We start from the raw sequence: 23,928 nt of genomic DNA, 5'->3' as shown, positions 1-23,928 counted from the left end.
AAGGATGCCTCAAACAAAATATTCTTTCTCTAGAGTCAGAGAAATTCATACATGGAATCACTGGGGTTTTTTGTTTTGTTTGAAACTAATAAAACAAACTCTGTCTCCCAGGCTGGAGTGCAATAGTGCAATTACAGCCCCATTCCAACTTCTGGGCTCAAATAATCTGCAGGCACACACCACCACGCCCGGCTACTTTTAAAATTTTTTGTAGAGACGCGGGTCTCGCTATGTTACCCATGCTGGTCTCAAATTCCTGACCTCAAAAGCTCCTCCCACCTTGCTTTCCAAAGTGTAAGCTACCATACCTGGCCAGGAATCCTTTAACCACTCATAGCATGAACGAAGTCTTCCTTTAACTGAACGCCAATCTACAGCAATTTAAGCAGACTTTGTTTAGTTCTCTGAAGAATTAGAAAATTGCAACTTTTGTTTAAAGTTTTATATTATTAATATCTTAAGTGAGCAGTGGTCTTAAAATTGCAGATATGAGAACCAACTTTTACAATTCTGGATAAGCCTTCATCTGTTAAAAAGTAGCTTCAGATGTCACTAGAATATTAAAAAGCCCAGTTTAAAAACTGCATAAAATGAAGTGGACCTTTTCCACACATGTAAACTAGAAAAAAAAAAAAAAAAAAGGAAGAGTTCGGTTGAAATTCCCAAGTCTGACCGTAGAATCCTCTAGGCAGCTCTTGGATGATCACTAGACCAGGTCTCAGCAATTCCCCTTTAAATTATCCATATAATTGGCTAAACCCACAGATGACTCCTAGAGGTGTAGGAATGCGTGTGAAGCATACATATTTGGTTTTAAAGCTAGGTCTAGAACATTCATGAACTCTATCTTATTTAAAATTTATTAGGAGTCATTCATTAAGATGACATATTTGAATTATTGAACTTATAAACCCGTCACCCAATAATAATGAATACGACCTTACAACTTCCCTTTGCCAAAATACAATTTATGGTTGTCTAAATTATATATCTAAAGGGCTTGATGGATCACTTCATTTCTAAAAAAATTTAAAAATAGATTTTAACAACCTAAAATCTATTTGTGTTGCTTAATATGAATAGTAATTCTGTAAATTGATTTAAGGACATTCTAAAGGTCTATTACTATGGTAACCAAATTCAGAAAACTAACCTCCTAAACACAGTTGTCACAGGATTAAGGCAGGTGGCTGACTAATCTTGACTAGTGCTTTTCTTTCTCATTTTCCCCTGGCTTCTCTGTCAGCTTCTTTGTTTGGTTCTCATAACATTATACATAAAGCAATTATGCAGGCTTTCTTACCCATACATAAGTGCCTAATTCACACAGCACTGTCTGTAGTCCATTCCCATGAGGTTTGCCCAGTGACAGGTCTTTTTTCCTCCTCCCATTATTATACACTGAAAGAAGTACTAAGTGGAAAATACCTCTATATGCAATGTGTTAAAGGCATTTCGCAATTACACCTACGGCACTTTAAGCTCCTCAAAATCTATGCATAGTGTTCTTCAGTCAATCAATAACACTGGTTGGAAGACAAGGCAAAATTGTCATATATAATTTTTTAATGGTCTAGGTTTGAGTAACCCTCATTTATGGCTATTTAAGAAAATATTTTTAATAAAAGGAAGTTTTGAGAGAGATGGCCATCTTTTAAACTTGCTTACATTTCCTAATATGTCAGATCCGTGTATTTATTTTTGCATAACCTTTGTGCTACCCTGACAGCAACATATAATCAACGTCTAATTATATTACCTCTATACTTAATTTCCTTGCTTGTCTCTGACATCTTGAGAGGAGAGGCTATGATGTTCCTTTTTTTTTTTTTTTTTTTGAGATGGAGTCATGCTCTGTTGCCAGGCTGGAGTGCAGTGGCGTGGTCTCGGCTCACTGCAACCTCTGCCTCCTGGGTTGAAGTGATTCTCCTGCCTCAGCCTCTCAAGTAGCTGGGATTACAGGCACGCGCCACCACGCCCGGCTAATTTTTGTATTTTTAGTAGAGATGGGGTTTCACCATGTTGGCCAGGCTGGTCTTGAACTCCTGACGTCGTGATCCGCCCACCTCAGCCTCCCAAAGTGCTGGGATTACAGGCGTGAGCCACTGCGCCCAGCCCCCTTTTTCATTCTTGTAGCAAGAGTGCAATTTTTGGTACATGTGTCAGATAAATATTTCTTACTGGTATGTTTAAGAGGTTCTATAAATAGACTGTACATTTGTATTTCCTAAATAATGGGTCTAGTTGAGTCTACACCAGGACATTTGGTTCCTTAGAGGCAATAAGATTTGTGCTCCTAGGCTTTCACATCTGCCTATGAAGGAAAAACTGCTATGGGACTTGCTGTTCTATTGTGAACAACTAGAAAACTGAGCAAAATGCATGAAACAATTGTTGTCAGACATTGGATGACAGGCAGAGCATTTGTTTCCTTTCTCTTGTGATCCGCAAGAGAAAGGAAACAAATGAGACAACCACCCAGCTTTCTGCTTGGAGGCAAAGAGAAGGGACAGTGATATGGTTTGGCTATGTTTCCACTCAAATCTCAACTTGAACTGTATCTCCTAGAATTCCCACCTGTTGTGGGAGGGACCCAGGGAGAGGTAATTGAATCATGGGGGCCGGTCTTTCCCTTGCTATTGTCATTATAGTGAATAAGCTTCATGAGATCTGATGGGTTTATTGGAGGTTTCTGCTTTTGCTTCTTCCTCATTCTTCTCTTGCCACTACCAGGTAACAAGTGCCTTTCACTTCCCGCCATGATTCTGTGGCCTCCCCAGCCATGTGAACTGTAAGTCCAATTAAAACTCTTTTTCTTCCCGGTTTCAGGCATGTCTTTATCAGCAGCATGCAAACGAACTAATAAAGTAAATTGGTACCTGTAGAGTGGGGCATTGCTGAAAAGATACCTGAAAATGTGGAAGTAACTTTGGAACTGGGTAACAAGCAGAGGTTGGAACAGTTTGGAGGACTCAGAAGAAGACAGGAAAATGTGGGAAAGTTTGGAACTTCCTAGAGACTTGTTGAATGGCTTTGACAAAATACTGATAGTGATATGAACAATAAGGTCCAGGCTGAGGTGGTCTCAGATGGAGATGAGGAACTAGTTGGGAACTGGAGCAAAGGTGACTCTTGTTATGTTTTAGCAAAGAGACTGGCAGCATTTTGCCCCTGCCCTAGAGATCTATGGAACTTCGAACTTGAGAGAGATGATTTAGGGTATCTGGCAGAAGAAATTTCTAAGCAGCAAAGCAGTCAAAATGTGACTTGGGTGCTGTTAAAAGCATTCTGTTTTAAAAGGGAAACAGCATAAAAGTTCAGAAAATTTGCAACCTGACAATGCAGTAGAAATCCATTTTCTGAGGAGAAATTCAAGCCTGCTGCAGAAATTTGCATAAGTAGCAAGGAGCCTAATGTTAATCCCCAAGACCATGGGGAAAATGTCTCCTGGTCATGACAGAGACCTTCACGGCAGCCCCTCCCATCCCAGGCCAGGAGGCCCAGGAGGAAAAAGTGGTTTCGTGGGCTGGGCCCAGGGTCCCCGTGTTGTGTGTAGCCTAGGGACTTGGTACCCTGTGTCCCAGCCACTGCAGCCGTGGCTGAAAGGGGCCAATGTAGAGCTCGGGCTGTGGCTTCAGAGGGTGGAAGCCCTGGCTTTGGCAGCTTCCACATCGTGTTGAGCACTGGAAAAAGGCCCAACACCAACACTCTTTAAAGCAATACAAAAAATAAATTCATCACTCAACAACATAAAATTCACAAAGCCTGGCATCTGAATTGGAAGACTGGCACAGAAACAGGAGATCAATCAATCATCAACAACAGACTAAAAATTGACAGAAATTATGAAATTAGCATACATGGTCTTTAAAATAGCTATTAAAATATTATAAATATGATCAGGGATTTAAAGAAAAATACATATGAAAGGAATGGGTAATATAAAAAGAACCAAACTGGAGGCCGGGCACTGTGGCTCACGCCTGTAATCCCAGCACTTTGGGAGGCCGAGGTGGGTGGATCACGAAGTCAGGAGATCAAGACCATCCTGGCTAACACAGAGAAACCCCATCTCTACTAAAAAAAAATACAAAAAATTAGCCAGGAGTGGTGGCGGGCGCCTGTAGTCCCAGCTACTCGGGAGGCTGAGGCAGGAGAATGTCGTGAACCCGGGAGGCGGAGCTTGCAGTGAGCCAAGATCATGCCACTACACTCCAGCCTGGGTGACAGAGCAAGACTCCATCTCAAAAAAAAAAAGAACCAAACTGAGCTTCAAAAAAAGAAAAATACTACATTACTGCTATAAAAATTTCACAGATGATAGCAGATTAGAGGCTACAGGAGAAAAGATAACTAAATTTGAACAAATACCAAGCAAAATTATTCAAAATAAAGCACAGAGAGCAGAGACTAAAAGCAGAAGAACAAGAACCTCAGTGATGTATGGAACAATATCAAGTGGCCTAACATACGGGTAATCAGAGTTCCTGAATCTGTGAGGGGAAGGATGCACTGGATAAAATATTTGAAGAAATAATGGCCCAAAATTTAAGAGGAATGATAAACCTACAGATCTGAGAAACTCAATAAAGCCTAGGTGGGATAAACACAGAAAAGAACATACCAAGATACGTCATAATCATATTCCTCAAAGCCTGAGATAAAGAGAAAAATCTTAAAAGTAGCCATAGGAAAAAAGATATAAGCAGGGGAAGAAAGGTAATCAAACACAAACTTTTCTTCAGAAATTATGCAAGCCTTATGGCAATGTCTTATGAAAATTGAATGGTTCCTTTAAAGTGTTGAAAGAAAAAAGCTCTCAACCAAAAACTACATACTCAGCAAAAATATCTTTCAAAACTGGAAGTGAATCAGTGAGGTGAGGAGACAACCCACAGAATGGGAGAAAATATTTCCAAACTATTCATCTGACAAGGGATTAATATTCAGAATATACAAGGAATTCAAATATCTCAACAGCAAAAAACAAATAATCCAATTTAAAAATGAGCAAATAATCTGAATAGATATTTTTAAAAAGAAGACATACAAATGGCCAATAAGTATATGTAAATATGCTCAACCTCTCTAATCATCAGGGAAATGCAAATCAAAATCACAATGAGGTATCATCTCACCCCAGTTAGAATGGCTGGTATCAAAAAGACAAAAAATAACAAATACAGGCAGAAATGCAGAGAAAAGGGAACTCTTCCATACTGTTGATGGGAATGTAAATTAGTACAGCCATTATGGAGAAAAGTATGGGGGTTTCTCAAAAAAACTAAAAAAGAGTCACCATATGATCCAGCAATCTCACTACTGGATGTATATCCAAAGGATTAAATCAGTGTCTCAAAGAGATATCTGCACCCCCAAGTTTATGGCAGCACTGTTCACAATAGCCAAGACGTAGAATCAGCTTAAGTGTCTATCAACAGATTAATGGATCAAGAAAATGTGGTAGGGGCTGTGCACAGTGGTTCACACCTGTAATCCCAGCACTTTGGAAGCCTGAGGTGGGTGGATTGTTTGAGCACAGGAGTTTGAGACCAGCCTGGACAACATGGCAAACCCCGTTTCTACAAAAAATAGAAAAATTAGCCAGGCATGGTGGCACATGCCTGTAGTCCCAGCTCCTAGGAAGGGTGAGGTGGGAGGATCACTTGAACCTGGGAGACCCAGGCTGCAGTGAATCATGAAGGTGCCGCTGTACTCCACCTGGGAAACAGAATGAGATCCAGTCTCAAAAATAAAAAATTATTGCTTGTAGGAGGCTATCCTTTCCACTGTAGAATGTTCAACAGCATTCCTGGTCTTTATAAACTAGATGCTAGTAGAGACTTCCTCAACCTCTGCCATTGTGACAACCAAAAATGTCTCCAGACATTGCCAAATGTCCCCTGGGTCCAAAATTGCCCCTATTTGAGAAACACTGATTAAAACACTTCAATTAAAAAAGTAAAAAAATGTCATATTGAATGAAAAGCAAGATCCAATTATATTGTATCTACAAAATCCCACTATAAAGACAAACACAGTTTAAAAGTAAAACGATGAAAAAATGTACTATGCAACCACTAATCAGGAGGGTGACTTTGTTAGTATTAGACTAAGTAGACTTCAGGACAATAAATATTACCAGAGAGAAAAAAGAGACATTTTAAAATAATTCATAGCAATCCTAAGTATGTATGTACCTCCTAACAGATCCTCAAAATACAAGATGCAAAAATTGACAGAACTAAAAGAAATAGAAAGATCCACAAATACAGTTCAAGGCTACAGCAATCCTCTCTTAGTAACTGATAGAACAAATATGGAAAAAAAATCTATACGGAATAGAAGACTTGAACAGTGCTATCAACCAACTTGATCTAATTGATTTTTATAAAACAGTACCCTCAATAACAGCAGAATACACAGGTTTTTAACACACACATGGAAAATTCACCAAGATGGTCCATAGCTAGGCCATAAAACAAAAATACCCATGGGGAAAAGAAATATGAGAACTTAGAAAATATGAAAATGAAGTGAAATAAAATGAATGAAAATGAAAATACAACATGTGGTATGATGAAAATGGCTTCCTAAAAGATATCTACATCCTAATTCCTGAAATTTGTGATATTATCTTATATGGCAATAAAAAGGACTTTATGGATATGATTAGGTTAAGGATCTTGAGATGGGAAGATTATCCTAGATTAGCATGGCGGTCCCTAAATGCAATCATATGTATCCTTATGAGGGAGGCACAGGAAGATTTGATCACAGAGAGTTTTGAAAGCTATGTGAAGACAGAACAGAAAGAGAGATTAGAAGATGCTGGCCTAGAAGATTGCAGTGATGTGGCTACAAGCCAAGGAATGCTAGCAGCCACCAAATGCTGACAGAAGCAAGGAACAGATTCTCCCTGAGAGCCTCTGGATGGTGCCAGATCCTGTCAATACCTTGAGTCCATCCCAGTAATACTGATTTCAGACATCTGGCCTCCAGAACTGTGAGGAAATGTTTGTGTTGTTTTGAGCTAAGCCACCAAGTTTGTGGTAATTTGTTATAGCAGCCAGAAGAAACTAATACATAACATATCAAATTTGGAGGATGATGCTAAAGCAGTGTTTAGAGGGGAATTTATATCTTTATATACTTATATAAAGTTTATTTTTAAAGGTAAAGGTTTATTCCTACATATACTTTGAAAAGACAAAGAATCTAAAATCAATGATCTAAGTTCTAAGAAGCTAGAAAAAGAAGAGCAAATTAAACTCAAAGTAAATAAAAGAAAGTTTAAACAATAGAGAAAATCAGTGAAACTGAAAACTGGTTCTTCAAAAAGATCAGAGGAATCAATAAATCTCTACTGGACTAATCCTTAAAAAGAAAAAGACACAAATTTCCTAGAGAAATGCAGAGGAGGAGACACTGCTACAGATGCTATGAATAATAAAGGATAATAAAGAAATACTATAAATTATTTTTTCCAATAAATTCACTAACTTACATGAAATGGACAATTTCCTTGAAAGACACAATTTATCAAAATTGACTTAAGGACAAACGAAAAACCTGAATAACCATATGTCAATTAAGAAATTTATTCATACTTTAAGATATTTTCACAATCAAAACTGCATTCCAGGTTGATGAAGTCATTGGCAAACTCTATCAAATATTTAAGGAAGGAAAAATACCAGTCCTACAAATACTCAGAAAATAGAAGAGATGGGTACACTTACCAGCTTATATTATGAAGTCAGTATCACCTATACACCAAAACCAGAAAAGAATACTATGTATCAATCTATATGCCAATATCTCTCATAAAAATAGGCACAAAAATGTTTTGCAAAATATTAGCACATTCAACCTAGAAATATATAAAAAAGATAATTCATCATAACCAAATTGAGATTTATCCCCCAAATGCAGTTAAACATTTGAAAATCAATTAATGTATTTTATCATATTTACAGGATAGAGGATAAAAAGCATTTCATCATCTTAATAGATGCAGAAAAAGCAGCTGACAAAATTCAACACTGATTCATCATTAAAAACAAATGAAAAAACAAATAAAACTATCAGCAAAGTAGGAAAAGAAGGAAACTTCCTCAACATGATAAATGGTATCTATAAAAAACTCTACAAATAATATCATACTTAGTGGTGAATGACTGAACTTGTTTGTTCTCACTGTTCCTCTATAGCATTAAGTAGGTCCTAGCAAATGCAATAAGATATGGAAAAGAATTAAAAGGCAAATAGATTGAAAAGGAATAACTAAAAATGTATTTTTAGTCAACATGATTGAGTACAGAGAAAATTCTAACAAATGATGAAAAAGTTAATAGAATTCATAAGCATATTTAGTAAAGTTATAGGATATAAGGTCCATATACAAAAACCAATTGCATTTTTATATTCTAGCAATGAACAATTGAAAAATAAAATTTAAAATGATTAGTTACAATAACACCCAAAAACATGAAATAACTATTAAATAAAATATGTCCAAGACCTGTATGCTGAAAACTCTAAATATTTGCTGAGAAAACTTACAGACAACCTAAAAAAATGGAGAAATATACCATGTTCATAGATTGGAAGACTCAATATTATTAAGATGTAAATTCTCCTCAAATTGGTCTATAGATTGAATGTGACTCCAGTCAGCATTTTGTATAGGAATTGGCAAGCTGATTCTAAAATTTATAACCAAGTGCAGAGTACCTAGAATAGCCAAAACAGTTCTGAAAAAGAACAAACTTGGAAGACTTAAGCTGCCTGACTTCAAGACTTGATATAAATCTATAATAATCAAGAGAGTATAGTATTGGCATAAGAATAAATACATAGCCGGGCATGGTGGCTCACGCCTGTAATCCCAGCACTTTGGGAGGCTGAGGTGGGCAGATCGCCTGAGGTCAGGAGTTCGAGACCAGTCTGACCAACATGGAGAAACCCTGTCTCTACTAAAAATACAAAATTAGCTAGGTGTGGTGGCACATGCCTGTAATCCCAGCTACTTGGGAGGCTGAGGCAGGAGACTCGCTTGAACCTGGAGGGTGGAGGTTGCAGTGAGCCAAGATTATGCCATTGCACTGCAGCCTGGGCAACAAGAGTGAAACTCTGTCTCAAAAAAAAAAAAAAAAAAAAAAAAAGAATAATTATATAGACCAATAGAATGGAAGAGAGAGTTGAGAAATATACCTACATTTACACGGTCAATTGACTTTTGTCAATAGCATGGTAAATCCTGGGGGAAAACAAATGGTGCCGGAACAATTGAATAGTCACATAAATAAACTTGGAATTTTACCTCCACTTATTCAAAAATTTACTTGAAATGGACCATGGTCTTAACATAAGTGCTAAAAAACTATACATCTCTGGATGTAAACATAGAAGAAAATCTTTGCAACCTTGGAGTAGGCAAAATTTCTTAGGACATAAAAAGTATTAACTATAAAAGAAAAAATATTGATAAATTGAGCATAACAAAATTAAAATCTTCTCTTCAAAAGACACCACTAATAAAATGAAAAGCGAGACATATACTGAAAGAATATATTTGTAATACATAAATATGATAAAGAACTTGTATCCAGATATAAGGAATTCTTAACATGTAATAATAATACTAATTAAAAATATAAAACTTTTTAACAGGCAAAAGACTTAAACACTTTCCAAAAGAACATATATGAATGGCTAACAAGTATAGGAAAAGTTGCTCACCATTATTAATCAGCAAAGAAATATAGGCTGGACACGGTAGTTCATGCCTATAATCCCAGCACTTTGGGAGGCTGAGGCGGGTGGCTCATGAGGTCAAGAGATCAAGATCATCCTGGCCAACATGGTAAAACCCCATCTCTACTAAAGATAGAAAAATTAGCTAGGCATGGTGGTGTGCAGCTGTAGTCTCAGCTACTCAGGAGGCTGAGGCAGGAGAATTGCTTGAACCTGGGAGGTAGAGGTTGCAGTGAGCCGAGATCGTACCACTGCACTCCAGCCTGGAGACAGAGTGAGATGCTGTCTCAAAAAAAAAAAAAAGGCAATATAAATTAAAACCACGAGGAGATTTCAGTACACATTTGTGAGAATCGATAAAATTTAGAAGATTGATAATAGCAAGTGTTGATAAGGATGTGGAGCAACTGGAACTCTCATATATTTCTGATATAATGTAAAATGGTAAAAACCACTTTGGAATACAGTTTGGCAACTTTTTATAAATTTAAATATACACCTGCCATATGACTCACCCACTTCACTCTTAAGTATTAGGTTGGTTGGTGCAAAAGTGATTGCAGTTTTTGCCATTTTTTTAAAACAGTAATGGCAAAAACTGCAATTACTTTTGCACCAATCTAATGTCTACCCAAGATAAATGAAAACCTACACTTACATAAAACTTGTAGATAAATATTATTAGCAGCTTTATTCATAATTGTTCCAAACTGAAAACACCATTAGTATCTGTGGTCATCACTGAGTGTACCCTCCAGACATGTTTAGCAGACAGACTCTAGCTATAATCTCCTTCTGCCTCAGCTGCAGAGATCTGTAGGGATCATGTCCTTCTCAGGGCGGAAGAGAAAAAAGGAAATCTGTTATGCTTGTATTTTTTAGCTCTTAAGTCTCTGAATATGACTAGATGGAATATAAATGACTGTGTAACAGTTGCAAGTCATTTAAGACATTTTTTTTCCTTGCAAGCTAGCTCATGGAAATCTTATAATTTACTCAAAGTTAAACCTCACATAATTGATAGAGGCCAATGATTAAAGCCCTTACTGATATTTCTTGGTGTTCTCCACATTTGTTGGACAGTTCTGTTCTCTTATCTCTATTTATGCAGCTCAAATAATAGTAGGGACTGTCTTTTGGATACAAAGCAGAGACAAAATAAATGTATTGCTGCTGGTTTTTGTTTTTTTTTTTTAAGACGGAGTCTCACTCTCTCACCCAGGCTGGAGTGCAATGGCACGATCTTGGCTCACTGCAACCTCCGACTCCCTGGTTCAAGCTATTCTCCTGCCTCAGCCTCCCAAGTAGCTGGGATTATAGGCATGCACCACCACACACAGCTAATTTTTGTATTTTCAGTAGAGACGGGGTTTCACCATGTTGGCCAGGATGGTCTTGATCTTCTGACCTCGTGATCCACCCACCTTGGTCTCCCAAAGTGCTGGGATTACAGGCGTGAGCCACCATGCCCGGTCATTGCTGCTGTTTAATAAGCGTTCATAGCGCCATATAATAAGCTTCTCCATGCAGACCCTGGGGAAAGCAGGTGTCTTTCAATCTCCATGTGTTCCTGGGCTCCTGGCCTCACAGCTCCTGTGGCTGTGTAGGGACAAACCAACAGGCTTCAAAGATTTCAGGCCAGGCAGGCAGGTTGGCAGTATCCCCTATCCGTGTACTGAGCATATGGCTGCCTCCAGGGGAGCAGCGTGGGGTGCAAGTGCCATCCTTTACACAACAAATGACATATACTGGCTATAGGAAGGCACAGGATTGCATTTGCCTTTCTAGTAGTGGTGTAGTCTTAAACTAGACATTTAAAACAGTGACTCTGGCTGGGCACGGTGGCTCACGTCTGTAATCTTAACACTTTAGATGGCTGAGGCAGGAGGATCATTTGAGTCCAGGAGCTTGAAACCAGCCTGGGCAACATAGTGAGACTCCATTTCTACAAAAATATTTTAAAAAGTAGCTAGGCATGGTGGCACATGCCTGTAGTCCTATCTACTCAGGAGGCTGAGGTAGGAGGATCACTTGAGCCTAGGAGGTAGAGGCTGCAGTGAGCCACTTCCCTCGAGGCTGGGTGACAGAGCGAGATCCCATCTCAAAACAAACAAAAAATAAAACAGCGACTCTGAGACTTTTTAAAAAATGTTTAATATTTATTTTAAGTTCTGGGGTATATGTGCAAGATGTGCAGATTTGTTATATAAGTAAACGTGTACCACGGTGATTTGCTGCACCTATCAACCCATCACTTAGGTATTAAGCCCAGCATGCATTACCTATTTTTCCTAATGCTCTCCCTACCCACACCCCACGGACTTTCAGACTTTAATGTGCAAGAGAAACAACTAAAGAGCTTGAAAAATGCGGGTTCCCTGGCTCCAGCCCCAGAGACTCTGAATTCCATAGATCTGGGCGGAACCCAGGAATAAGCCCGCTAGAAATTTCTAATATTGATTATTTAGACTCATTGGCTACAGTTTTCTTGGCTAGACTAAAAGAACAGTAAAGTACCTTTGTGCTCCAAGAGTCTATGAACCAATGCTCTATTCTGCAGTACCTACACCAACTTCCTCAGCCCTTCCCCACTATCCGTTTACTCATGTGTCAGACTGTAAGCACAGGTTCAACATTCAAAGGGCATGGAAAAAAGTCTCCTTCTCTCCCCAGCACCCAGTCTCCCAATTCTGCTCCCTGGTGGCATCTATTACAGGTTCTTACGTACTCTTCCAAAGATACTCTATGCATTTACAAAAATAAGTACAGACATACGTACATATTTTCTTCCCACAAATAACACACACAACGTTCTGCACCTAGCTTTTTATTTTTCTTTAGTTAGTATAGGTTGGAAATAGTTTTGTATTAGCACATAAAGATCATTCTCCTTTTTTAAGGAAGATGGATAGTAGAGGCAGGCGGATTGCCTAAGCTCAGGAGTTTGAGACCGGCCTGGGCAACATGGTGAAACCCCATCTCTACTAAAAATCAAAAAAATTAGCGAGGCTGGTGGCGTGGGTCTGTAGTCTCAGCCACTTGGGAGGCTGAGGCACGAGAATCGCTTGAACCCGGGAGGCGGGAGGCGGGAGGCGGGAGGCAGGAGGCAGGAGGCGGAGTTTGCAGTGAGCCGAGATCCTGCCACTGCATTCCAGAATGGGCGACAGAGCAAGACTCAAAATGTTTTGATTTTTGTTAATCTGGCTGGTGGAAGATGCTACCCCACATATTTGATTTGCAGTTAAGTGAGCCTGAATATCTTTTCGTGTGCCAGGATAGAATTGCATTTATTTTCCTGTGAATTACGTCTTCATATCTTTTGAGATAGTCTTTTCTTACTTATAAAAGATGGAGTTGACGCTGGCATCAACACACACACACACACACACACACACACACACACCACACAAGTCCCTGTACATAACTTTATTAACCCAGATATGGAATCTTGGCTTAGTTACGTGCTGTGTGACCTTGGGCAAGTTACTTAACCTCTCTAGGCCACAATGTCCAAGTACCTGGGACAGGGTCTGGCTTACCAACATGGTACAGGACGGCACTTTTAAAACCAGGGACTCGACTTGGACGTGCGAGTCAACAAGGTACAGGACACATTTCTCTCCGGGGAAATCTTGTGTGGGCGCCGAGGCCCGGACGTAGCAACCAAACGTCGGGAAGAGGCGCCGAAAGGATGCTGGGCCTGGCTCCTTAAAGCCCGGGTTTTCCCTTTTGAGAGCCACAACCAAGAAATAAAAATCTAGCAAAGAGGGGGCCACTTTCTGCGGCGAGATACGCCCTCTCGGCCGCTCCTCCAGCTCCCAGGCCCCCTCCCTACTCGACGGTGAGCAGCGCCGCGGCCCGTGCAGCCAGACGCGCGGGGTGCGGCGGGGCCCCGGGGGCCGGGGTGGGGGAGGCGGAGGGTGGGCCCCGCGGTCACGTGAGTCGGGCCAGCTGCTGCGGGGGGCGGCGGGCCCCAGCGCTGGGAGTCTGGGTAGGGGGAAGCGCCCGGCGGCCGCCTCCGCCACTGCAGCTGCAGCCCCCGAGGTCGCCGCAGTAATCCGGCCCCGGCAGCACCCGCACCCTCGGCGGCCGCAGCCTCAGCACCGCAGAGCGGAGAGCGGAGCGCGGAGCCCGGAGCCCGCCGCCCCAGGTGAGCCGCGTCTGGGAGCGCAGGGCGTTTGCAGCGCTGCTTTCCCGGCGGTTTCACCCCACCCGCCATCGCCACCTCCTGCGCTTCATCTCCTCCCGCTGTCCCTCCGAACCCGCGGGTAGCGTTACCCCAGGCCGATTCCCGATGCTGGCCCGGGCGGGCTGGGAGCCTGGGGGCGGTCAGAGGAGAGGTGGCCTCGGCCTGAAGCCGGGGTGACTCGGCTCGGGGACTGCGGGGGTGCAGTGGAAGGATGCCGGCCCCGGGCTCCCGCACCGCAGCCGGGTTCCCCGCGCTGCTCTTCCTGGGTTTCCTTTTCCTGGCAGCCAACCTGCTGCCCGCTGGGATGTGCCTGTGGGCCCCTGGCCTCGCCACCCTGGGGTCTGGGGCGAGCCGGGCACCTTCCCCGAGGTGCCGTACCTGCTGCGCGGGCGGGCGCCGCGAACATGGCTGCCCGGAGACGCCCGCCGCCTTCGGCCCGGCTCTGCTAGCGCGTCCAACTCGCCCGCGGCCGCCGCACCGTGTCCCGGAGCAGCCCTCCCCGCTAGGCCGACGCGCGCGGGCCGCCGCTGGGTTCTCCGCGGGCCGCGCGTGGGACTTGACACAACTTCCCTCGAGCCGCACCCGGGCGTTCTCCGCGGGGCGCCGGGCAGGGCTGCCGAGAGGCCGGCTTGGTCGGCCTCTGCCTCCTCGGCTCGCTCTTGAGGCGTCGAGTATTTGGCGACCTCACTCGCGAGGGCCGAGAGAAATGTGGTCTGCAAAGCAGGAGGGGCGCTTGAACTTTAGAGAATTGGCGAGAACTCGGATTTGGGAATAAAAATGTCCATGAAAACATCGAAGGAAACTGTTACCTGCTTTGACTCAAAGCTGACCTTGTAGGGTTCTGTTAAATAACGTGGCTTTTCTGGATTTTCTGTCTGATTCTAACATGCAAGTGCCTTGACTTACGCTTGCGTCCGGCAGCCGGGTGGGGTGGGTGCGTGCGTGTGTGTGTGCGCGTGTGCGCGTGTTGTGTTCCCAGCCTGGTTAGAAGATGCATCAGTTGCAGAGGAAACCTATGCTAATTCAAAATGGCAGCATGAAAAATAGGCCAGGCGGAAGCAGCACAGACCACAACCATCAGCTGCCCGCTGACTTAAGCCTCAGGGAGGGAATTAGTGTGAGTCAAGGCTCATCCGGGTATGGAGTAGGGAGTGATTCTTGGAGTTGGCTAGATTTTAGGGTGCTGCAGGGTCCTGGGAGTTGTTAAGTGGGAAGTTTGGAGAGCTGTAATTATTTTTCCTAACTTATCAAAAGATGATACAAAACCTAGTTAAAACTCTACGGTTTTGGTGTGATTTTCTCCAGGCTCAACTAAAGTTGACTCTGTGGCTGCTGATGTCTTTTTGATGCACAACCTGGAGGTCGTTTGATACCTACAAGCTCTTAAAAGAGATGTGTGCACATTGTAAACATCATCCAAGAGCAGTGCACATAACAAATACCAGGTTCTTAGATCAAGTTTCATTGGAAGAACTGATTTAGCGACACGAGGAAGCACCCAGGCATGAGGAAATGGGAAATTCTTGAAAGGTGACTCATTTTAGAATTTTTTTTTTTTTAAACAGCCTTTCTTTCCCTTTTCACTTCCGTGCTGTCAGCCATCTTGTCTTTTGGGAAGGAGATACATGAGGAGGCAAATGCTTCAGGGATAATGGAATAGAGGAGGATGAGCTAAGGTCGGGGGGCAGAGGTGGAGGCAGTCTTAAGGAGCCTGCTGTCAACCCCCTTTTTACAGCAGGAAGGCTGAGGCCAGTGGGGCGAATGGACGCCAAGGTCATATATCTGGCTGTCAACTGGCAGTGAGGACCCAAATCCAGGTCTCATAACTCCCCAGGGTCCCACATGCTACCTTTTAGAGCCTGGGGGAGAAGAGCAAGTCTGTCATTATTAGGAAGGAAACACTTCGAGCAGTGGGAAGCCAAACTGTAATATGAATTACAAAGTCTATAGGTGTTTAAAGTCAATGACAACACCTTAATTTCCTAATTCAAGACTTTTGACTTCTTAAGCTGTATCTACCTCATGTTCACATTTTCCAGTGGTGAAACTGTTTCTATAGTTAAGAACCAAAAACATTATTTTAGTAAAGTCTTTGAGGCAAGAAGTACATTTTTTGATTAAAAATTGAGTTGCTTGTGTTTGTGGAGAACCATTAGGCCAGTTTATTTTGAAAAGGAACCAAAGTAGGCCATGCATTTCATTTTTTTCGACTGTTTCTAATTTTAAGTAAAAGTAAATAACAAGCCTATTGTAAACATAACTTTGAAGCAGTGAAGACAGGCTTTTCCTATGATTTGCATTTGACTTTTCTGAGTCATGAGTCAGTGACCTTAGATCTACTAAAGCAGAGCTAGAAATTGTGCATGGGTTAGTGTGAAGAGGTGGTGAAGATGTGGAAAACGTTTCTTCTGGGCATCTGAACCTTCACAGCCAGTGATGTGCAGAGGGAGAAGGTGGCAGGAGGCAGGGAACAGGGAGAATGTCTTGAGGCAGTGGAGCAGATAGGAGCTAAATATGAATATATATATCGAAGTGAAGACAGATGCTGATGTGACATGTGCCATTTAGAAAACTAACTTGCAGCCGGGCGCGGTGGCTCACGCCTGTAATCCCAGCACTTTGGGAGGCCGAGGCGGGCGGATCACGAGGTCAGGAGATCGAGACCATCCTGGCTAACACGGTGAAACCCCGTCTCTACTAAAAATACAAAAAATTAGCCGGGCATGGTGGCACGCGCCTGTAGTCCCAGCTACTTGGGAGGCTGAGGCAGGAGAATCGCTTGAACCCGGGAGGCGGAGGTTGCAGTGAGGCGAGATGGTGCCACTGCACTCCAGCCTGGGCGACAGAGCGAGACTCCGTCTCAAAAATAAAATAAAATAAAATAAAATAAAAAAATTAGAAAACTAACTTGCATTAGAGGATGAATGTGAAGATATGCCAAATATATTTAAAATAGCAAGTTGTAAAAATACAGAAATGCATGCAATTTGTGTCTGTTGAAGAATAAGAATACAGATAAACAAAAGTTATTTTTTTTTAAATCCGTTTTCATTAGAGTCTAGATCTGTGCTGTTTCATCTGGTAGCCACCAGCCTCATGTGGCTATTGAGCGCTTGAAATGCAGCTAGTTTGTATTGAGATATGCTGAGTGTAAAATATACACACAATTTCAAAAATTTAATATGAAGAAAGAATTTAAAATATCTCATTAATAATTTTATATTGATTTTATATTGAAGTAACATGTTGGATATATTGGGTAAAATATATTACTAAAAATAATTCCATGAGTTTCTCTTTACTTTTAAAAATGTGGCTACTAGAAAATATAAAATTGCAAATATGGTTTGCATCTGTCTTGCTCTCTCTCTCGAGACAGGGCCTCCCTCCATCACCCAGGCTAGAGTGCAGTGGCACGATCTCGGCTCACTGCAACCTCTGCCTCCAGGGTTCAAGCGATTCTCCTGCCTCAACCTCCTGAGTAGCTGGGATTACAGGCGTGCGCCACCACAGCCCAGCTAACTTTTGTATTTTTAGTAGAGACAGGGTTTCACCATATTGATCGGGCTGGTCTCGAACTCCTGACCTCAGGTGATCTGCCCGCCTCGGCCTCCCAAAGTGCTGGGATTACAGGCATGAGCCACCGCGCCCAGCCCTTGGATTATATTTCTAGTGGTTTTTAACAGGAACTGAAGGGTGGCTGAGCTCATAATGCTGTTTGTAGAACTGGGTATGTAAGGAGAAGTTAAAACAGAAACTGAAAAGGGGACAGGATGGACGGAGAAGGGACTACAAGAAGTGAGTGACCAGGGAAACTGTAACGGGAGAGAAGGAGTATGTGGTGGGCTGGGACTGCTGAGTATGAGACTATGAAGCAGAATAAGCACACTACGTGGTGATCCAGGACATGGGGACAGTGGAGTGTCAGGGTCTATGGTGGTGGGACTTCAGCTAGGATGGAGAAATAGCATGGCTAACATAACTGCACAGTGCATTGGAAAGTAACTTCCTCATTCTGACACATCTGTGTTCCCATATCGAAATGAGATGAATACATCCCAGTACAGTGAGAGGGCCCTGGGCTGCAAGTTAGGGGACCTGGGACCTAGCTCTGGTCCCACCTCTAATTAGGAGTTTGGCCTTGAGCACACCACTTATCAGTCTCCTTCCTTTTATTTTTATTTTTATTTATTTTTTGAGACAGAGTTTCACTCTGTCGCCCAGGCTGAAGTGTAGTGGCGTGATCTCAGCTCACTGCAACCTCTGTCCCCCCAGGTTCAAGTGATTTCTGCTTTAGTCTCCTGAGTAGCTGGGATTACAGGTGCGCACCACCATGCCTGGCTAATTTTTGTATTTTTTAGTAGAGACGGGGTTTCACCGTGTTGGTCAGGCTCGTCTCAAACTCCTGACCTCATGATCCGCCTGCCTCAGTCTCCCAAGTGCTGGGATTACAGGTGTGAGCCACCGCGCCCAGCCCAGTCTCCTTCCTTTTAAGATGAGATGAACAAGAGCTGTCTACCAACTTCACTGGTTATGTTTAATCTGTTAGATTTGGCCAAATTACCCAAAGCTACTTTCCCCACACAAGTCAAGACTAGATATTATCAAATTTTTAAATCTTTGTTCACCTTATATATTTAATTGGCTCCTTATTTTATTTTGTAATTCTTCTTTTTGGTTTTTTTTTTTTTTTTTTTGAGACAGAGTCTAGCTCTGTCGCCCAGGCTGGAGTACAGTGGTGCTATCTCGGCTCCCTGCAACCTCTGCCCCAGGTTCAAGTGATTCTCCTGTCCCAACCTTCCGAGCAGCTGGGATTACAGGTGTCTGCCACCACGCCCAGCTAATTTTTGTATTTTTAGTAGAGGCGGGGTTTCACTATGTTGGCCAGGCTAGTCTCGAGCTCCTGACCTCAAGACCTCGGCTTCCCAAAGTGCTGGGATTACAGGTGTGAGCCACCACGCCTGGCCCTTTAATTTGTAATTCTCTAATTGTGAGTGAGAGAAATATTTTCTAGTAAATATTTTGGCTATTTATAATTGTTCTTCTTTTAACTGGTGCTTATATATTTTGCATATTTTTCCTTTGGGGTGATCATCTTTTTCTTATTGGTATGTAAGAGCTCTATATATATTAAGGGAAATTATCTCTTTTTCATGTATGATGCAGATGTATTTCCTAGTTTCTCATTAAAAAAATTTTGCCTCACAAGAAATTTTAAGTTATTTTATAATCAAGGCTATATTTTCCTTGTTGAATTGAGTTTATGTTTTTGCTTGCTAATGTTATTTAAAAAATTTATCCATATGATTTGTATTTTTGTGGTTTTAATTGTAAAAATTTAAAATTCTAAATTATAATAATTTATTTTGGCTTAGGAGTGAATTGGGGATCTCAACAGATTTCTTTTTTTTTCTTTTTTTTTTGGAGACAGTCTCACTCTGTTGCCCAGGCTGGAGTGCAGTGGTGCAATCTTGGCTCATTGCAACCTCTACCTCCTGGGTTCAAGTGATTCTTGTGCCTCAGCCTCCCGAGTAGCTTGGCTCACAGGTGAGCGCCACCACGCCCGACTGATTTTTGTATTTTTAGTAGAGATAAGGTAATGCCATGCTGGCCAGGCCACTTTTGAACTCGTGACCTCAAGGGATCCACCCACCTCAGACTCCCAAAGTGCAGGGATTACAGGCATGAGCCACTGCGCCTGGCCAATCTCAACAGATTTCATTCTTCCTTTCCCCATCCTGTTATAGTCAGTTATTCTGGCAACACTTATTCATCTCAGTTTCAAATTCAGTCTTCATCATATGCTAATTTCCTACATTATATGGCTATATTTCAGGACTTTCTACTTCTGATTCTATCAGTAACAAACTATCTTAATACTGGAACTTTATAATATAGTTTAATTCCATGTAAGTCTAGTATTTCCTCATTAATTTTCATTTCTGAAACTTGGCTAATCCCACATATCCTTTGCAGATGGACCTCAAGATCATTTTTTGTCAGATTTTCTCCAAAAGCCCTATTTATATGTTGATAGCTGTCATATTGACTCCACAGATTAATTTAGGGAGGGCTGACTTTTTTACATAACACTGAATCTTTCTAGCAAAGAACAGGAACATTCTCTGTTCTTTAAATCTTCTGCCATGTCACCATAAAGTCTTAAGAGTTTTCTTCATTGAGGATTTGTGCATCTCTCTCTCTAGTAAACTGACATAAAATGGCAGAATCCCTATAAAGAAAACTATAGAACTCTAATGATGAACTTAAAAAAAAAAACTCACACCAAAGAAGAGACACTTCTTGGGCCAGGTGTGATGGCTCACGCCTGTAATCCCAGCACTTTGGGAGGCCGAGGTGGGCGGATCACGAGGTCAGGAGTTCGAGACCAGCCTGGCCAACATGGTGAAACCACGTCTCTACTAAAAATACAAAAATCAGCTGGACGTGGAGGTGCATGCCTGTAATCCCAGCTACTTGGGAGGCTGAGGCAGGAGAATTGCTTGAACCCGGGAGGTGGAGATTGTGGTGAGCTGAGATCACCATTGCATTCCAGCCTGGGCAACAGGGCGAGACTCCGTCTCAAAAAAAAAAAAAATGAAGAGACACTTCTTGCCCTTGATTGAGAAGATAGAGTCAGGGCAGCCTGGTGTTTAAGAGCATTTTGGAGTCTGAATTTTCACTCCACTACGTATTAATTATACAACCCTGGGCAAAGTACTTCACCACTTCACCATTCTTTTTTTTTTTTTGAGACAGGGTCTCGCTCTGTTGTCCAGGCTGCAGTGCAGTGGCATAGTCATGGGTCACTGGAGCCTTGACCGCCCAGGCTCAAGCAGTCCTCTCACCTCAGCCTTCTGAGTAGCTGGGACCACAAGTGTACACTGCTACACCTGACTAATTTATTTTTATTTTTTTGTAGAGATAGGGTCTCCCTGGGTTGCCCAGAATGGTCTTGAACTCCTGGACCCAACTGATCCTGCTGCCTCAGCCTCCCAAACTACTGTGATTACAGGCATGGGCTATAGCACCTGGCCACTTCGCCATTTGTAGCTTTCATTTTCTCAGCTGTAAAATGGACATAATACGTGTGTGATGGGTTATTGTGAGGATTAAGTGATTACACACACACATATATGTATATGTATGACTTAGCATGTTATTAAGCACATGGTGAATGCTTAATGTTCTAGCATACAATTTTAGATGTTATGATTGTGATTATTTTAGCTACCCCTGTCAAATGAATCTGTAAATTCAGTATAATTCCAATCACAGACCCAGAGGAACACTGGAAACACTTTGTCAATTTTTTAAAAGTTTGATTTGGGAAACAAACCAATGGAAGAGCCCATAAGTGTGGAAAAGAGTCAGTGGGGGTGAGCTAGAGTATTGCTTGCTTTATGTCAGAGTATATCAGCCACAGGCCTCCAAGACTTTGTGCCTAGCCTGTACTAGTGACAGGCGTGTCCTTTCCCGCCATTCTTTGCCTCCTTTCTACCCTCACTCCCATACCTACCCACAATCTGAGCCTTCTATGGAATGTTCTTCTCAACATCGCTTAGGCATGGTTATGAGGCTCTCATAGGTGGAAGGGATGGCAAAGACCACATACTCTCATTCATGAATTTTTTTGTGATAGGTGAGGTTCTTTATGTCCAAGAAGGTAAGAAGTGATGTATATGTTAGTCATATCTAGCTGTCCTCCCTTCCTCAGAAGCTCCCAGTGTCATCAGGGCCCTCACCCAATCTTGTATGGGGCTGAAGGGAACTGGGTGGAATGTCAGTTCACTCAGTCAGGCTAGTAGATAGAGAGCCTGGGGCCTCCCAACTTGAACTTCACCTGAAGCTGGGAGAAGGAGCTTGAGATGGTTCATGATCTCTTCTTCTGTTCTTAATGATTATGTATTTAACCTAAATCTCCAAGTGCTTAATTTACTCCCCTGTCAGCTAGGCATGTTTGAAAGCTCTCATAAACATTTCTGATCAATATCCTAAGTTGGGTTACTACCTTTCTCTCTTGGTTGTGTTCATAGACAGCTCTTCCAAATGATAAAAACCTTGAGACATCTTAGCTCTGTTTTCCCTGCAGTTGAACATAGTGCTTGTAGGTGGTTAGGGGCTCAAAATATATGTTAGTAACTCATCTGACTTAAAAATCCTAACTAAAATTATGTAGTGATCAAAAGCTTTCCTGAGTATCTTTTTCACCTCTTTCTTAAGGTAAAGCTTTAGTGTATTTTTTTTTTTTATTGCACTTAGCAGTGCCCTAGTGACCTGGAAGAGTTAATGAAATGTCTTAAAGTGTTCTTCTTAAGCACTGAAATGATCAGATTTTAGAAAATAATTAAAAGACCAATAAAGCAATATGAGGTTGCTGTAAAGAATTTTAAAACTATATAACTAGATGAAGTAAAATTTAAAGTTTCTATCTCCCTATCCCCATCTTTACTGTCACTCTCAACTCCCAGTTAGATATTAATCCTTCTAGGTCTTTTAAAATCTATCTATCCATCTATCTATGTGCCTATCTTTCTATCTAGCTACCTATACTTATATTTACATAAATGTATATGCACGCATATATAGGTATATACATATACATAATCATGTATTCATATATGTGTATATATTCCTTTTTGATAATAAAATGTTTTAAATTTGATAATGATAAAACACAACAAGTAGCTCTAGAATTAATGGACATTATTAATGGACTTTTACAAAGTAGTTTTAAATTCCACTTTGCCAGACATAAAGTAACCCTTTGTTTTTGGACCAGCAAGATTTACATCTTATTACCTTATTTCTTCTGTAGAAAATGAATGTTTGGCTAATTTTTTAGTGATGGAGAGTTAAATGGCTAACGACCATTTTAAGGATGATTGGGAAATTTTTTTTTTTAAATCCCAGTTTACAGAGTTAACAAGGTACACATCAAATCACATCAATGGGAAAAGATCAGAATACACAATGCACTGTTTTGATGGGAGAGGAAGACAGATGGTGGGAATAGGAAGGTCATAATTCAAAGCAACCTTGCCAAATTAGTGGACACAATGGCAGCAATGTCAAAAATAAGAACAGAAGGAAATGAAAGGACCTGAGATGTGGCTTGCTCAGTACCTCCCTATTTCCCACAGAGAATGCTTTTGGCAGCTCACCACAGCCTGCCTATTTCAAACACATCCTTCATCCTTTATGTCCATCATCATTACATCCCTGTTCTTTATGATCAAGTTAAAGGAACAAACCTTTCTTGAATTTATCTCTATTCCTGACACTCTACATATATTATCTCATGTAATCCTCATAACTGTACATGGTTGACATGGCCCCATTTTACAGATAAGGAGCTTAGTAAGTAGAGGAGCATCACCTGGAATCTGGGTCTATCTGACTTTTTCAAAAAGCCGTAATATAACCTCTTAGAGTGATTATCCTGACTGCATAGGTCTAGCCTGTAGGGATAATCTTATGTAAATCGTTTTCTTCCTTTCTTTATATTTCTGTGAAAGAAGGAAAATTGTTTTCCAACCTGCCATGTATAGGAAAACGTCTTTCTTACAGTGAACTTGATCTGACTATATTTTTCTAATTTGGCTAGCTTGAGTGAAAATGAATCCTACATAAGTTATCTGTTCCTTAATGCATTTTAAAAAAATGTATCCAAGAACGGATGCCATTCCATTAATCTCTCCTCTTTCCTTCACTTACAAAATCCCTAAAAGAGTTCTTACATGATAGATGTGCATGAAGACTGCATTTTTAAAAAGTGGGATCATATTTTGAATGCACAGCGGGGTGGATAGAGAATCACTGGGTATGGAGGAGTTCTTGTAGGTGGTCCTTGAATTCAAGTGTGTCCCAACATTGAATGGGCACGGCGTAATGAGACATGTATCTACACTATTATTTTTCAACTATGTAAGGATTCTATTGTCATTGCGTACCTACAGATTCATTAAAAGTGTTACTAA

General features: G+C 41.5%; 1 protein-coding gene across 3 annotated transcripts in view; it reads left to right on the top strand.

Moving 5' to 3' along the window:
* The first annotated feature begins 13,466 nt into the window (after positions 1 to 13,466).
* Positions 13,467 to 23,928, top strand: part of SCRN1 (secernin 1) — a 68,919-nt gene continuing 58,457 nt past the window's right edge. The window contains exon 1 of one of the 3 annotated variants that reach the window (XM_003318230.7): positions 13,467 to 13,600. The gene's annotated coding sequence lies outside the window, so the exon portion shown is untranslated. Of the gene's footprint in view, positions 13,601 to 13,696; positions 13,910 to 23,928 lie in introns of those variants that run through there. The other 2 variants (XM_519021.8, XM_016957231.4) reach the window with 2 other exon arrangements.

Source organism: Pan troglodytes, chromosome 6, assembly GCF_028858775.2.
Source record: "Pan troglodytes isolate AG18354 chromosome 6, NHGRI_mPanTro3-v2.0_pri, whole genome shotgun sequence".
Classification (NCBI taxonomy): Eukaryota; Metazoa; Chordata; class Mammalia; order Primates; family Hominidae; genus Pan; species Pan troglodytes.
This window is presented reverse-complemented; position numbering and strand designations above follow the sequence as displayed.